Genomic DNA, 16948 nt, shown 5'->3' on the forward strand with positions numbered 1-16948 from the left:
CCACAACCGAACCACCACCACCAACGTCGCTCTCAACAAACGCTTCCGAATGGCAGAACAAAAAGCACTTGTTTAAGCCTGTGGGTTTTTTTTCCCCGCCTGATTCTCCCACCTGTTCTTCCCTGCGCTTGGTGTGGGGGAGGTACGATCCGAGCGGGGGTCAAAGGTCATGTAAAGGAGGGGTCTGATTTTGGGGGAATAATTCCCTGGCCCCGAGCCAAAACTGACTTTCCTCGTCCCCCGCACGGCGCGGGGAGGGGGGAGCGAGAGGGCACGCCCATTTTTGGGAAGCTTCCAGAAGGGAGGTGGAGCCAGAAATGGGGCGAGGCAAAGGGCGGAGCCCCGCTTTACAAAAGGCGAACAGACGCGAGGATCGGGGGTCTCTTCTCGGTTCATGCTGGCTCGTTCGTTCTTGGTCTCGTGGCGCTGGTCACCCCTTGGGCTTCTCTTCTCCCACCCTTCGTTTGGACCTCTTCGTTTGGACTCTTCGTTTTGGGCTTCTCTCTCTCTCTGGTCCTGAAGCCCCTTCTGCCCTTCAGTCTTTTGCTTGTTTGGTCGTGGGTCGTGGAAGCACCAGCAGCAACGCCGGAGAGAGCTCGCTGACCACGCCAGGGGCCCGAGGTCAAGCGCAGCTACACAAGGCCGTGGGGAGTCGACGTCACGACCTGCCCACCATCGCGCCACGAAGGCGCGGGTAAGACCCTTCAGTCTCACGGGACCCATTCGGTTCTCCAGGTCCCGTGCCATAAAGGTCCGCAGACCCTGTCTGCCACCCTCGTCTTTGGGGGTGGCCATTTCTTTGTTTTTGTATGCATGCTGTGGCACCATGTCCTGCCAAGTAGAAACTGTGTAAGTAAGGCCTAAGTCACATTTGTCACGGCGGCCGTGGGGTCTGCAAAATCTACGGCCACTAGCAATTATATGGCAGCCACAGTGTTTCCACGCTCACACAATGTAGCAGTCACATATGTTTTTATTTTTCGGGGAGCCGCACGGCGTATTTATAAATTGTGGAGACCGAAAACGTGGGGGTGCCGTACGGTCTTTGATTTTATGTCGCATGGTGACCTTAGGGCATTCCTGCGGCGGCCATAGAATTTTCAAGGCAGACGCAAGGCGACTGCAGGGGGGCCCTAAGGCGAACGTGCGGCCAGACGGACGGTAACGAGTGGGTTTTTTTTTTCTTTTTTAACCAGTTTTTTTTGTTTGGGCTTGTCGAATTGCTACGGCGATCGTAGAAATTAAAAAAGTTATAACTCCGCGCTATAATTCCACGGCGAGCCTACGGCCTGTGAAATATAGCCATACAGTGTAGGGCCACCCTGAGGCCATCTCAGAAACTCTGCGGCCGCCGCACGTTTGTCAATTCAGAGGGCGTATGGCTGCCGTATCCTCGCCGTAGAGCAAATGTGACTTATGCCTTACTGTGCATGTTAATTGATCCTTGCTTATAGTCAGTCGTATAGCTTTTGTTTTCTATTTCTTGCTTGTATATTGCATGACTGCCTTGCTTATGAATATGTGTGCTGTATGAATAAATGTCCTGGTGTGAAACGTATCCCATTTGTTGCGTCCATTTCCCCGTTGAAAGTGCCATCTTGCATCACGGAAGAAATTGGTAGAGGGGTGTAAGCACCCGGTAAACAGAATCACATCTGTCGAGGTCGGCGATAACACCGCTCGGTTATCACTGTAGCACGGAATGGACTGCTTAAGCGGTTCGTGTCCTAGGCCGACCTGCGGCGAGGTACAATCGCCCGGTCGACTACTCGCGCAGGTACTTAGGTAGATCGAATTTGGCGAGCAACCCTATCCTGTGCGGGTGGGCAATTGGCACGATCGTGGTGAGGTCAAACCCCCACCCGTGACTGGCTCCTAGCGGTAGTTCCAGGAGGGTCATGACTGAGTTGTCCGTTTGGTGGGCGATGCGGTTGCGATTGGAGTTACGCAATCGCTCGCACGCCAGGCGGGCCAGAATTCGTAACAATATATATATATATATATATATATATATACACATATATATATATACACATATATATGTACATAACTAATATATACACATATATATGTACACAGTACACACGCACAATTGCAAAACCTCATCTCACGCTGTGCGGGAGGGGTGGGGGAAGTGGGGCACACATGCTATGAATCCATGAATTGAAGCATTGATTTATTACAATTTGGGATATCTCAATAATGGTTCCATCAATCGTCTTGTTGTTAAGGTTGTTATTCTATTTTGTTTAAACAAGAAGATGTTTCATTTGTGATGTAATTGTCATTAAATTTAAGTGGCATTTCATTGTTTTACAATCCATATCTTGGGTTTAAAATCATATATTAATGGTAATAGTGATTAAAGCAATGCAAGTCAAACAGTGAAGATAATTTTAAAATATTAATGCAAAATCATGTATGTTCCCTTGCAAGGAACCTCGATGCAGGAAGAGCCCATCAGGCCCATCAAAGCCTGCACTCGTTAGTGTTGCCAACTTCTGGTTGAATTGACATAGAAACTCCATTTGTAATTGTTGCCAATGTCTTGTAATTATGTCAATGCAAACAAATATTGCGAATTTGGGGCTGGAAGATGACATCACAAAACACGATTGTTCACCATGTCGATCGGGGTTTTCCCACTGTCAATGTCTACGAATAGTTTATTCACATTTGCCCTCCAGCAGACCAGCACTTCCGATTGAAACTATTTAACTCATTCCTGTGGCTTGTACATTCTTCACTCATTCCTACAAAATTATGACAGTTTTCTTTGATTTTCAGTTTGGCAAGGAGAGATTGTTGTGGCCGTATACCGCAATGTGTATCAAGAGAATCTTCCTGATAAACAGTTCAGTGGATTTTTCTGCTGATTAATGATTGTCGACCAACAGAGTATAAAAGGAGGAGTTGCTCCAATTCGGTAATGAGTGGATCTGTTGAACTTTTTGGTGGAGTAGGTAAAACCCTGCTACATTGTCTCATTGCTGTGGATTCGATTCCCTTGTTACTCAGTGGGAGAATATACTGCACTCTATGTCACAATTGTGACCCGTGCAGGATTGGTTCTGAGCCACGATTGTTTTGTTCACTACTTTTCATGAGCACCTCATTGCTCTGAAAAAAGAGCAGATGAGAATCTACCATAAATATTGTCTGAGATGAAGAGTGTGACTTGAGGAGCGAAGAATCAGAGCAGTGTTTGGGAGAAGGACACCATGCATAAATTTCATATCCTTTGACTTCACAGATAATTTCAAGAGAAAGACTGCATTTGAAACATAGAGGCCTTGTCTACCATCAGTACCATAAAAAAAAGGTTATAGTGTTTACAATTGAACCACAAATACATGAACCTGTAACATAGTTACAATTCCTGCAAAATCAATCTGAAAGACAAAGCAGCAACTGGAAATTTCCAGGGTGACCATTTAGCAGATGTTGAAATGAGAACTTCACCTTCACCCCCACGATGATCCGTGTTAGACAAGAGGTTACACGGGATGATAAGCTTTGCTTTGGAAGTTAAACATTTTAACAGGAAAATGGGGAGTAATGGTGGGTTAAGGGCTGACGCACGGACCCTATAATGATGAAAATAAATAAATCATGTTCACGAGAATCGTGTTCAACTGTCGATATAAATAACTCTGTGTGTGTGTGTGTGTGTGTGTGTGTGTGTGTGTGTGTGTGTGTGTGTGTGTGTGTGTGTGTGTGTGCTCCAAAACCATGAAACCAAGCAGCCTGAAACTTTGCATGCGTACCAAGGGGAACTCCGTGGCAGTGCATGACTGAAAATTGGGTGTTTGGGTAAATTAAAACAACCCTTTTGAAGATAATTAACGGCCTTATCGAATTATATATATATATATATATATATATATATATATATATATATATATATATGTATACTTACAGTATATATACATATGTGTGTATGTATGTATGTGTATGTATATGTATATATATATATATATATATATATATATATATATATATATATATATATATATATATATATATATATATATATCAACATAAATATGTACATACATATAGACATATATATGTACATACATATATATATATATATGTACATATATATATATATATATATATATATATATATATATATATATGTGCATACATGTATAGCCTGGTGTTGGCATAGTGGCTTGGGTAGCGGCTTGGGATCCAAAAGGTCCTGAATTCAAGCCCCGTTGGCCGCTTGAATTAATACACACCAGGAGGTTGACTCAGCCTGTCATCTTTCCTAGGTCGGCGAAGTGAGTACCAGTATACTGGGCCCGGTGTATGCCCCGGGTAAAATACATGTACCATAATATCCCTGTGTCGTAAGAGGCGACCAGGGTTGCGTCAGGAAGGGCATCTGGTGTAAAACCTGTGCCAAGTCACTATGCGGATCATACGGATGATCCACTGTGGCGACCCCTAATGGGAGCAGCCGACAGAAGAAGAAGAAGAAGATGTGCATATATATATATATATATATATATATATATATATATATATATATATATATATGTGCATGGCTCACAAAGTGGGTATGCTGTGGTATGTTTGTGGGAAATTCCACATAAAACTATTATGAGTTACTTAGACAAACCATCAATGGTCAGAAATGAAAGTGGACATCTTGGGGAACCTGTAGAAACCGGCATTATCATACTCTCCATTTCCCTGTTTTATTAAAGATGAATTAAAGCAACAGAATATGGGTATTTTAACCTTAGAAATGTTACAGTTTGATTGGTAAATATTTTATTTTACTGTACGTTTCTTATGTGACAGTTATTTTAAGTGTGGTGACTCAGAATGTGAACTTTAGTGTCTTATGTTTTGATGATGTTCTGTCTCCCTATTCGGGTTTTCTGGCATCTACCCTATGTGATGAAATATTGGATTCGTACATAACGCTTCATGTCCACTGCATCGAGATAAATAAGGAGTCCAGTGTTGATAATGTTTCTTATGATTTTTATTCCAAATCTCCCTTAATTTCTTGGAAATATGAGTCTAATGGCAGAAAAAATAATAGATCAAAATTGTGATCAGAAAATAAAATTCGGACCGCAAGTAATCCCGTCTTGATTTTCGTGTCAGTCCCGTTGTGTACAAATCATCATCTCTCGTCGGACGCAAATAACGTTAGCATTAGAAAATCTTGCCCTCTTGCAAACTTCCCCAATTGATGGATACAATAGACACTTGCAAGCGTGTCAGCACATTTCCATTCGACGTCGAGTGCAGCGTTTGTCTTCGTGTCCGTGTCTTTGCGAGAGCCGTAACGTACGAATCCAGCGTGAGGACGCCGAGCCGAATGAGGTGACTCGCATTTGTCTGATAATTCATTTTAACGAACGCTAGAATTTTTTTGGTGCTTCGTGAGGATCCGAGAGGTAAGAATTATGTTTTTCTTTTCATGTTTAAAGTGATTATTTTCAAAAGTTTGAAAAAATATTCGATTTTAACGTTATTTTTTGCTTACAAGTGTGACTTTCTTTGCCACCGAACTCGTCTGTGTTTTCTTCATAATTTATAACATCGGACTCTCTCAAAATGTGTTTTTTTTTCTTTTTCCTGTCACATACTGAGCCTGTTTAAAAATGCAGAGTAAAAATTTTCTGTTTCTTATCCCAAAATATAATATTTGCGTTGTTTTTTCATCTGATTCCGTACATAACGCTGACGCCAAGCTCGAAATTTGAACGTGTATTTACAGTGTTGTATATATTCAGTGGTAACTTTAAAACCGGATGCACTGCAGGTCTAAAAATTTAGATTTAGCTATTTGAATGCATGCAGATTAACATAATGGGTTGCATTTCATGTTTCCCTAAACTTTTTTTTGCCCTTTGTGTAACAGTAGTGTACCCACTATATATATATATATATATATATATATATATATATATATATATATATATATATATATATATATATATATATATATATATATATATTGACTTGGGCCCCGGCATAACTGCTGGCAGTTACACATGCGAGCATCTCGGGATTGCTTGGGGACCAAGCCTAATCAAAATGAAGACCAATTACTGCACCATAGTTCCAAGAAGAGCCTGGTGTTGGCGCAGTGGTTAGGGCAGCGGCTTGGGATCCAAAAGGTCCTGAGTTCAAGCCCCGTTGGACCACTGAATTAATACACCAGGGGGTTGACAGCCTGTCATCCTTCCGAGGTCGGCGAAATGAGTACCAGTGTACTGGGCCGGTGTATACCCCGGTTAAAATAGATGTACCATATCCCTGTGTCGTAAGAAGCGACCAGAGTTGCGTCAGGAAGGGCATCCGGCGTAAAACATGTGCCAAATCACTATGCGGATCATACGGATGATCCGCTGTGGCGACCCCTAACGGGAGCAGCCGAAAGAAGAAGAAGAAGAAGAAGAAGAGTTCCAAGAAGTAAGCCAGACATATCAACACACACACACACACACACACACACACACACACACACACACACACACACACACACACACACACACACACACATACACACACACACACACACACACACACACACACATATAAACACCACACACACACATATAGATAAAAACATGCATACATAAACACCATGCACACACACGCATATATATATATATATATATATATATATATATATATATATATATATATATATATATATATATATATATATATATATATATATATATAAACACACAAATAGATATACGATGTACTGGTAAATACTTACAAAAGCTTTTTTATTTGAAGATATAACCTTCACTTATAAGCAATTTACTGATTTCCCAACTGCCCAAATCATCAGCTGGGCACCGTTTTTCACCGAGGTTTCGATCCTTTCAGTTCAGATTAATACTATTATACCCCCTCCCCCCATACCGCACCTTTTGCATGACGTTTTACACTTTTATCACTTTTAAATTTGTTTTCTCTGCAACCGCTTGACTGATCGATGTAAAACTTTCAACATAATATATTTCCGGCTTAATATCCTTCCGAAGTACAGAACATACATTGATGTAACACCCTGCATGCAAAATACCATGCTGACAGTTTCTATTTTAAATGTGACCAGTTTTCTCAACCCTGGACTATTTTTAAATCCTCAACTGTATGAACAAGTTGCTGCATTTTTCAATCCCACAATGTTTACTCAAGGTGGAGTCAGAGCTGTTTTGCATTTTCAGATGAAGAACGTCTGATCTCTAAGTATCTGAGCAGCAACTCCATCCCTCACAGAACAGGTGAGACTCCCGCACGTGCCTCTCAATGACCACATGCATGTTCACACGCACACACACACACACACACACACACACACACACACACACACACACACACACACACACACACACACACACACACACACACACACACACACACACACACACACACACACTAACAGAGGTGGATACTTTGAGATCTGGGAGGGCTCTGTTCCATCTCCTGAAACCCACATATGGAGTTAACAACCGACAACAACAACAACCAACACACACACACACACACACACACACACACACACACACACACACACACACACACACACACACACACACACACTGTGTACCTTTACACTCAAAACACATGAAGTGAATTTTCACTCTCATTTACAGCACCAATGTTGGTGGCAAACAAACATTAAAAGTTGGATTCATTTTGTCCACAATCAGGTTTCATTGTTTTATTATTTCCTTTTTTTGTATAAAACCTGATGCAGACCAATTGCTTTTACTGAAACAGACTCTGCTATGTGAATTGACTGGCTTCATGAACATGATTAATATGATGCAGTTTTATATTTTCAAAATGGTATAAAACAAGTAAAACATAATGAATTATAATCTAATATCGATTGCAATAATGTTGTTTAATAGAATAGTATTTGCTTGCTCGACTGTTCAACTGGTAATTTGGAGGTCCAGTCATATAAATGATTACATTCTGACTGCATTACCAGAGGGCTGGCAGGCCTGGACATGCAGCCAAGTCCGCTTGAGAGGCTCAAAGATTTTCAACTCAATTTTTGACAAGTTGAAACAACAGGTTTTCAAACCTAAATATTTTTGGAATTTAAAAGCACGACTTGATTTTGAACTGGAAAAATTAAATTTGACTTGTATTGAACTCAAGAAATTAAATTCTATGGACTTGTGCACGATTGAGAAGGACATATCACACTCAAAGTATCTCCTTGACGCAGAAGCATGGCGTGAGCACAATTTGTGCAATACATACGTCTGGTCAGCTTGGCAGAGATGAGATGTGATGTCTTTTCTAGGAAACAAAGGAGTAGAAACCGGCGAAGCTCATTATCACACTGCCACATCTCGATGGAGATAACCCAGGCCGTTCGGCCAAGTCTGATTATACTGTACAAGTGAATAGACCAGCCAAACAATAGTGGGAATAAAGCTTGAGTCAGAAGCTATGCTTGGAAATAAAAGAAAAAAAAGTTTTTCAATTGAGCTGAACCTTATTCTCTGTTTAAAATTCATTTTAAAATTAAACTTGTGATATTTAAAAAGGTCAGACTGGCAAGATAGTTCATTTGCAGCGTTTTTACCTTTAAATTGTCTAGCCTGGGTTCAGTCTCTATCCACTTGGAATCTACTCCAAAACTCCCAACTGTCTTCTCGGTATGCTATAGATAGGGTATTGCATCATTCAGTATCGAGACCAACTGGAGGGAATGTTAAGCGAGTTGTCTTGTTAGCTCGCACTTGTTTGTGCACATTCAACGAAAGTACTTCAATACAGTAATTCATGCGTACCTGCTGGTAGGCCAGTCAAGTTTCAAACTTACTGCTTTTATTACCGAGCTGTAATTTCATGCTAAACCATTAAAAAGTTGCACATGAGATTGCTTCGGACACACTTGGTCCCCCACTTGGAAAAATGGGAATTAATGTTTTGATTTAAAACAGCAACATGACTGGATAAAGTTTTGAGCTGAGTAAAACTTTATGCTGTAAAATTATGCTTTCATTAAAGAATACTTAAAAGAATACTGTAAAATAAAGAAACGAACATATTTTTTCAAGACACATTTTCAGATACTCACCAATGTTCTCATGCATATTGTCCGGTCAGCTTTAGTAGTTAAAAACAAGAAAGAGTTATTCGCATTTCTGGGAAGATCACAGATAGGTGTAAAGATTGGCAGCAAGTGCCAGTGTACAGCTATATTGTAAGTCTGTAGGAAACAGTATTAGTACGCATACATTGGGAAATGTGCTCACAAGGAATACATTTCTCAGTTTCTCAACTGTTGTCCTTCTGTGGGGTTGGAGTAGGAAAGGATAATATAATGTCACAGATCTTCTCGCACCGACCCATCGACGATGGGGTTATAATGAATTCCCCCACAAGATGGGCCAAATCACATCTAAGAGGAATTGGTCCCAAGTGAGTCCCGGTCAGAATTGCTAATTCCGCCAGTCTCTTGAAGCAAATGTTACCAATTTTAACCTCCACGGGGATTCAGCCAAAACCACCCAAAATCATATATGAGAGGTTCTTTGGGAGTAACAGTTTTTTTTAAAGGCACAAGACCATGAAAACAGAGAATCCCGAAACAAAGGGAGGCAGACTCCACAGACATGAATAAAGCGAATAAATAAATAAATAAATGTACACACAAAGTTAAACGAAAAGCCTTAATACAGCGAAATAACTAATGGCAACCATCACACAATCATTCACAATTGGGGGGGGGGGGCAGGCGAGGTCCTTTAAAAAGGACTAGAATGTAAGACCCGTTCTTTCCAGAGAAAATAATTTTAAAAAATTAACTTTCACCCTTTAAAAATCGTGTGAATAAACTATTGAAATATCAGCTGCATTTTTGTTCGTATCCTTTTCTCACCTGTGTTACAAGTCGAGCGACCTGCTTTGTGATGCTTTAAAAGGAGGTGTATAATCAGAAATGCTGTTTGATCGGGTGATATGAATAAAATGGAAATGTTGAAAAAGCAAGCTCAAATGAGCCAAGATCCTCATCCTCTTAATGATGACGTCATAAAAACGAATATGACGTCATTGTGATGTATCAGGTTTGCAATAAATTGTCTGTGCTAATGCCCCGCTTGATTACCGCAAACAAAATTCAAACCGCTTGCCTCGTTTCGGAGATAATGGTATTGGCGATTTCCATTAGCGGCGATATTATGATGTCAACTTTTTTTCTCAGAAGAATTTCCAAAATCGGAGATGGTTACTGCCTGCACGTGGGCTTTCTGCATATACATGGCAAGTTTCACGAAGATCCGATGAAAACTCTGGGTTGTGAAACAAAAAATGTCAAAAAATAGGAATGATGTTATAAAAATTGATATGACGTCATAGTGATATATCATATGTGCGGTAATTCATCTCTGCTAACGCCCTGTTCGATTCCCGCAAACAGAATTCAAAAAGCTTGCCTAGTTTCGGAGATAATTTTTAGGCGATTTCCATTAGCAGAGATATTTTGACGACATAACTTTTTTCTGGGAGGAATTTTCAAATTCGGAGATGGTTACTGTCTGCGCGGGGTATTTTTACATATATGTGCAAAGTTTCAGGAAGTTTCGATGAAAACTGTAGGCTGTGAAACAACAAGCTCAAATGAGCTCAGATCCTCGTCCTCTTAATGATGACGTCATAAAAACAAATATGACGTCATTGTGATGTATCAGGTTTGCGTTAAATTATCTGTGCTAATGCCCGGCTTGATTCCCGCAAACAAAATTCAAACAGCTTGCCTAGTTTCGGAGATAATGGTGGAGGCGATTTCCATTAGCGGCGATATTATGACGTCAACTTTTTTTCTAGGAAGAATTTCCAAAATCGGAGATGGTTACTGCCTGCGCGTGGGCTTTCTGCATATACATGGCAAGTTTCACGAGGATCCGATAAAAACTCTGGGTTGTGAAACAAAAAATGTCAAAAAATAGGAATGACGTTATAAAAATTGATATGACGTCATAGTGATGTTTCATATGTGCGGTAATTAATCTCTGCTAATGCCCTGTTCCATTCCCACAAACAGAATTCAAAAAGCTTGCCTAGTTTCGGAGATAATTTTTAGGCGATTTCCATTTTTTTTTTTTTCTAGGAGGAATTTTCAAAATCGGAGATGGTTACTGTCTGCCAAGGGTATTTTTACATATATATACCAAGTTTCAGGAAGTTTGGATGAAAACTGTCGGCTGTGAAACAAAAAAGTCCACAAGAAGAAGATGAAGAACAACAACGTGAGTAAGACTTGGAGATCCTCCACGAGGATCTAAAAATAAGTATTGAATATAGCAAGCATTTAATCAATATGAGAAACGGGATTGAATGAGACTCATCATTATTATAAGTGAAGAAGAGGATGAAGGAGTAAGAGTTTTTGTTTTAATGTAAATTGAAACAGTTCCATCTATCCTCAGCTTACTCGACTATATTATACTGTTTGCAGAATGGGCTTGATTCGTGGTATCCTTTGGAGGACAATTGTTGATGGTCAGACGGATGCACACAGGCAGGTAGGGATGGACGGATGCAGGCTTGCCAAGATGGAGCTCCTTTTTATTATAGACGAGCAAATACCACCCGTCACTTCACTGATGGTAATAGTAAAGGGTGAGGGAGAAAAAGAGGGGGGGGAGAGAGAGGTGGGGGAGAAAGAGTGGGGAGAGAGGAGAGGTGGAGGGGATAGGAGAGAGGAGGGAGGGGGAGCTAGGAGGGGTGGAGGAAGGGAAGACAATGTGAGGTGAGAGGAAGGGAAGGCAGACATGTGGTGGAGCGTTAGTTACGATTCATACCGTCTTATCAAAATGATTCTGCATCGAATAACAGTGAAGATTGAAACAAAATAATGTCTGAAATCCATTTTCAACCGCTCATACGATAAACACAGCCCAGAGACAAACTCCCATCCAGACACAAACCCCTGTCCTGACAAGTCTGGGGACAAACTCCTGTCCAGACATAAACACCGCCCTGACGTGTCCGAAGAGAAACACTGCCCGGACGCATCCTGGGACAAACACCGCCCAGACACGTCCGGAGACAAACACCACCCAGACACATCTGGAAACAAAAACTGCCCGGACACATCCAGAGATAAACACTGCCCCGACACGCCTGGAGATAAGATGGCCAGAGACAAACACTGCTCGGACATGTCCGGAGACAAACTCCCATCCAGACATAAACACCACGAGGACACGTCCGGAGACAAACCCTGCCCAGACACGTCCTGAGACAAACACTGTCCAGACATAACAACCATCCGGATGTGTTCAGAGACAGAGAGAGAGAGAGAGAGAGGGGAGGGGAGAGTGAGAAAGGAAATGCAGGAGTAGGGTACTGCACTGAATTGGGAGGGGGTAGAGCAAGGATGGGACAAAGAGAGAGAGAGAGGGGGGTTAAGGATAGGGGAGTTAGCCGAAATAATGTTATGCTTTATGAAAACACACACACACACACACACACACACACACACGCCTGGCCGATATCAGCAATTTTTCGGGAATTGGCAGGTTGAAGTCAGTGTGATTACCAACTCCAGTACTTACTGTATACAACCCAGAAACCTTGAGTAGCTTTCACCAAAAAACAACGTTGCATTTAGAGATGTTTCATGGATATGTTCACAAACATTATTCTTTATAAACAGCCGCATGTGACGGATTGAAAAAAATTGGCTTGATAATTTAGAAAACATTACTACGGCAAACGACTTGGAAATTGGGTATGATTTCACAACAACTCACTCAGAGTGATGGCGCACGAACCACTCACTCAGGGTGATGGAGCACGAACAACTCACTCAGGGTGATGGAGCACGAACCACTGGCTCAGGGTGATGGAGCATGAACCACTTGCTCAGGGTGATGGAGCATGAACCACTTGCTCAGGGTGATGGAGCACGAACAACTCACTCAGGGTGATGGAGCACGAACCACTCGCTCATGGTGACGGAGCACGAACCACTCACTCAGGGTGATGGAGGAGGAACCACTCTCTCTGAATAATGGGAGAGGGCAAAAGCGTCTGCAGAGAGTGAACAATTCACTCAGAATGACGGAGCGTAGTACCGCTGTCAACAATGGGCGCTCGGCAAGTGGCATAAGCACTCATGCAAGCACGCCAATTCAATGCTCGATAAGGAATGGTTGGCCAGGCTGTTGCTGCATACCATAAAGGATCCCATTAACTTTAAAGCCCATCTTCACCACGCATGCAGCAGTTAATGAAATATAATGAATTCGTTCAAAAAATGACTTTATCCACAAAAGAGTTGCAGCTTAATGCAGAGCAACCCTGGAGACATTGGAAAGTTCAATCGCCCATGAAATAACCATTGCCGTAAATGCACCATTTTGCCTGCTCCTCTGTGCACGCATCACGTGGTACATCGGTTCGAGGCCCATACAAACGTTTTAACTATATTTTAATAATGTCCCTTTTTTACCAGATTTGCTTTGATTTCCTGTAGAGCACCTCACAAAACCTCAGAAAATATAGACGTAGATCTGGCAGATGCTATGGGTAGGCAGTCCCTCTGGGGGACAGATCATGAGGTCTAGCAGTGAATGCATTCAATCATATAGCTCAATGAAGCTGGTTCAGTGAAATAAACATTGTAGAAAATCCACCATTTTGCCTGCTCATTTTTGCACATGTCTCGTGGTACATCGGTTCAAGGTCCATGCAAACGTTGCAACTTTTTATTAAAACGTCCGTTTATTACCGGATTTGCTTTGATTCCCTGTAGAGCACCTCGCAAAACCTCCAAAAAATATGGACACAGATCTGTCCGACGCTATGGATAGGCAGTTCCTCTCGGGGACAAGGTGTGAGGTCTTGCAGTGAATGCATTAAATAATATAGCTCAATGAAGCTCGTTAATTTAGTTACGTTCCTAAATTTTTTTGTTCACCCAAAATAATTCTCAAAACAGTAGAAAAAGATAACTTTAATGCTTTGGAAATTTCACATTTTCTTGTGTACATATGGAGGAGGGAACATAGTCTTCCTTGCTTAAAGTAAATAGGTATATCGGCTTAGTTGTGAGACTTGTTATTTCTTTAAATTATCAGATTTCACAACAGATTTCAACACTTATTTAGTTTGGACGATATCCGATCCTCAAAACCGAAATTATATTTTGATGATATACTTCAATTAGTCCGTGAGAGTCCATCATGGAAAATCGTATCATACAATGCATGAAATTGCTCCAAGCTCCTAATTTGAAAACTATAGTACTTACAAAAGCGATGCACACAACGATTCATAGCTATGATGAACAGGCATTCAATAATATGAGTGTGGAAAGTGGAAAAAAAAAACTTTATCATAAAGAAATCATTGCAGCCTGTTCCAAGTCAAGGCATGGTTGAGCAGGCCAAAAAACATGGCGGCTTCAGACCCCAGCAAGATTACCCAGGATGTGCCTTAAGACCCCAAAGAGAGCAGTGGTCGAGGAAGTGTCTGATAAAGGACATAATTAAATAAGGCCATTAATTATTTTCAAAAGGGGTGTTTTAATTAACCTAAACACCCAATTTTTACTTTGCACTTCGTTGGAGTTCTGTTAGTATGCAGGCAAAGTTTCAGGGTACTAGGTTTCATAGTGTTGAAGTTATGGAGGAGACACAATGACATACTGACACACACTGACATTTATGAGGGGACGAGCAAATACAACCCGTCGCTTCGCTGACGGAGATATTAAGGATGGGTGATGAAAGAGGGAGGGAGAGAGAGGAGAGCAAGGAGAGAGGGGAAGGAGAGGAGAGAGAGGATGGAGGGAGGCAGGAGAGGGGAGAGGATGGAGGGGAAGGTGGAGGGAGTTGGGAAGGGGGGGCTAGAAAGAGGGAAGAGCGAGGAAGGGGAGGAGGCAGGGAGAGTGATGCCTCGCCAAACGTTGCTAAACACTGCGGGAGGGAAAGGTGCAAGGAAGGAGTGAATGTGTGTGTGTGAGAGAGAGAGAGAGAGAGAGAGAGAGAGAGAGAGAGAGAGAGAGAGAGAGAGAGAGAGAGAGAGAGAGAGAGAGAGAGAGAGAGAGAGAGAGAGAGAGAGAGAGAGAGAGAGAGAGAGACAGAGAGACAGAGAGACAGAGAGAGAGAGAGAGAGAGAGAGAGAGAGAGAGAGAGAGAGAGAGAGAGAGAGAGAGAGAGAGATGGTATGAGAGAGAGAGAGACAGACAGAGGTGTGGGAGGAGAGGGTTGCATTTTATTCGGTGGTGGGGGGAACATGAGGGTCAGAAAGAGAGAGAGGGGAAGAGAGAAAAGTGAGGGGAGGCGGTTGGGATTAGCAAAGAGAATGATCTTGTCACGGATCCCGGGTTCGAGGCCTGCCTCGATTTTAGAATTCGAGGATTTAAGAAAATGTGGCTCAAATTGGCCTATTGGTCTTTGTAGACCTTTTCGGTCGATCGGATTTTACGAAACTTCAATGCGGGGCCATCACAGGTTCGGTGACATTAATCTCTGAAAATTTCAGAATGACCTATTGAGCGGTTTGGGCTGGAGGAGAGTGGACAGACAAACGCACAAACAAACAAATGGAAGCAATCAACACAGTTGTGAATTGTTTTTTTTTTGCCAATTAACAAATGGACCCAAATGCAATACCCTCTCCGAATTCTTTGGTGAGGGTAATAAACAAACTACGATTCCGTGTCATATGTACTGTATATGTTTAAAATGTAAAAAAATATAAAATCAGACGGGCAATAATTACCTTTAAAAGAGTGAAAAAAAAAACAATTTTGGAGATATTTTACCTCACCGACCCCGAGCGTATTATTTCATTATATCAGGTAAGAAAAAAAATTGCTTTTTCCTCAAAAAAATTTCCGATTTCACTCAACATTTCCACATAATTATTTCGATTGTCAAATATGGAATCAGATTTTGAATATCACTTTTAATAAGCTTATCCGATCGTCTTGCCAGGAGCCAATCACATTGCACCTTACCTCACACAGCCAATCAACGTCACAGCTAACGGATGGACGGACAGCCATCCTTGTCTTTGTTATATATATATATATATATATATATATATATATATATATATATATATATATATATATATATATATATATATATATATATATATATGTACTGGCAGAGTACGCGCCCAACGGGCAATCTTGTTCCAAGCATTGAACATGTTTTTCTGACGCATACCTTTATTTGGGCGGTGTATAGGCAACCGACAGCTCTGTATAGGCACAAAAAACAACCCTGGGTGACGTGAAAGAAGCAAAAACGTACCTGCTGCTTATAATTCAAAACATATCACTGGACAGGAAAACGTGGGGACAGGAATATTGCACTGTAAATGGTGGAGACTTGTAATACCCTCCCCGACCTGGAGGTGGCGCCACCTGATACACATTTATATGGAGAATTTGTGTCCCCTCACCCCCTCAACCCCACAAGATCACTGGCACTACACCCTGTACATTAACTGGGATCATGCTGATCCTCTGCAGCAAATCTGGATGTAATTGGTCCAGAACTGTAGGAGGAGGAGTACGACAAACAAACACACAAACACTGGTCTGTGAATTATAGTGCGGATAAATATTTGGGGATCTTCCCATCCTCCATTCGATGGACATGCACGAGCCAACAAAGTCAGTGCTGTCTGAGCAGTGTCAACATGTTTGGAGTCTGGGCACATGTTCCTGGGCACAAGGACTTCGGTGTAGGGGACTCAATCTCTCCGTTATATCCTAAGACTGCGTCTCAGGAGACACATGTGGAAGGAGATGAGTCTTTTTTTTTTTCTTGACTTGAGTAGAGTGTCCAAGACTCACTGCCATACAAGAGCATGCTGATAATGCTGGCTCTGAAGACTTCCCCTTTGGTGTATATGGTCAGTTTGTCGATACCCCATACCCTCATTGCAAGCCTGGCCAGAGTTG

General features: G+C 41.7%; 1 long non-coding RNA gene across 1 annotated transcript; it reads right to left on the bottom strand.

Annotated features, from left to right (window-relative positions):
* Nucleotides 1-7639: 7639 nt before the first annotated feature.
* On the bottom strand, nucleotides 7640-15993 carry LOC147028805 (uncharacterized). Its single transcript, XR_015057720.1, has 4 exons — nucleotides 15754-15993; nucleotides 12833-13056; nucleotides 9095-11736; nucleotides 7640-8307 (listed from the first exon to the last, which is right to left on the bottom strand). It is a non-coding gene; the product is annotated as an uncharacterized LOC147028805 (long non-coding RNA).
* Between the last annotated feature and the right edge of the window lie 955 nt (nucleotides 15994-16948).

The sequence above is a fragment of the Eptatretus burgeri genome, chromosome 4 (assembly GCF_056783735.1).
Source record: "Eptatretus burgeri isolate ZD-2024b chromosome 4, Ebu_testis_v1, whole genome shotgun sequence".
NCBI classification, from domain to species: Eukaryota; Metazoa; Chordata; class Myxini; order Myxiniformes; family Myxinidae; genus Eptatretus; species Eptatretus burgeri.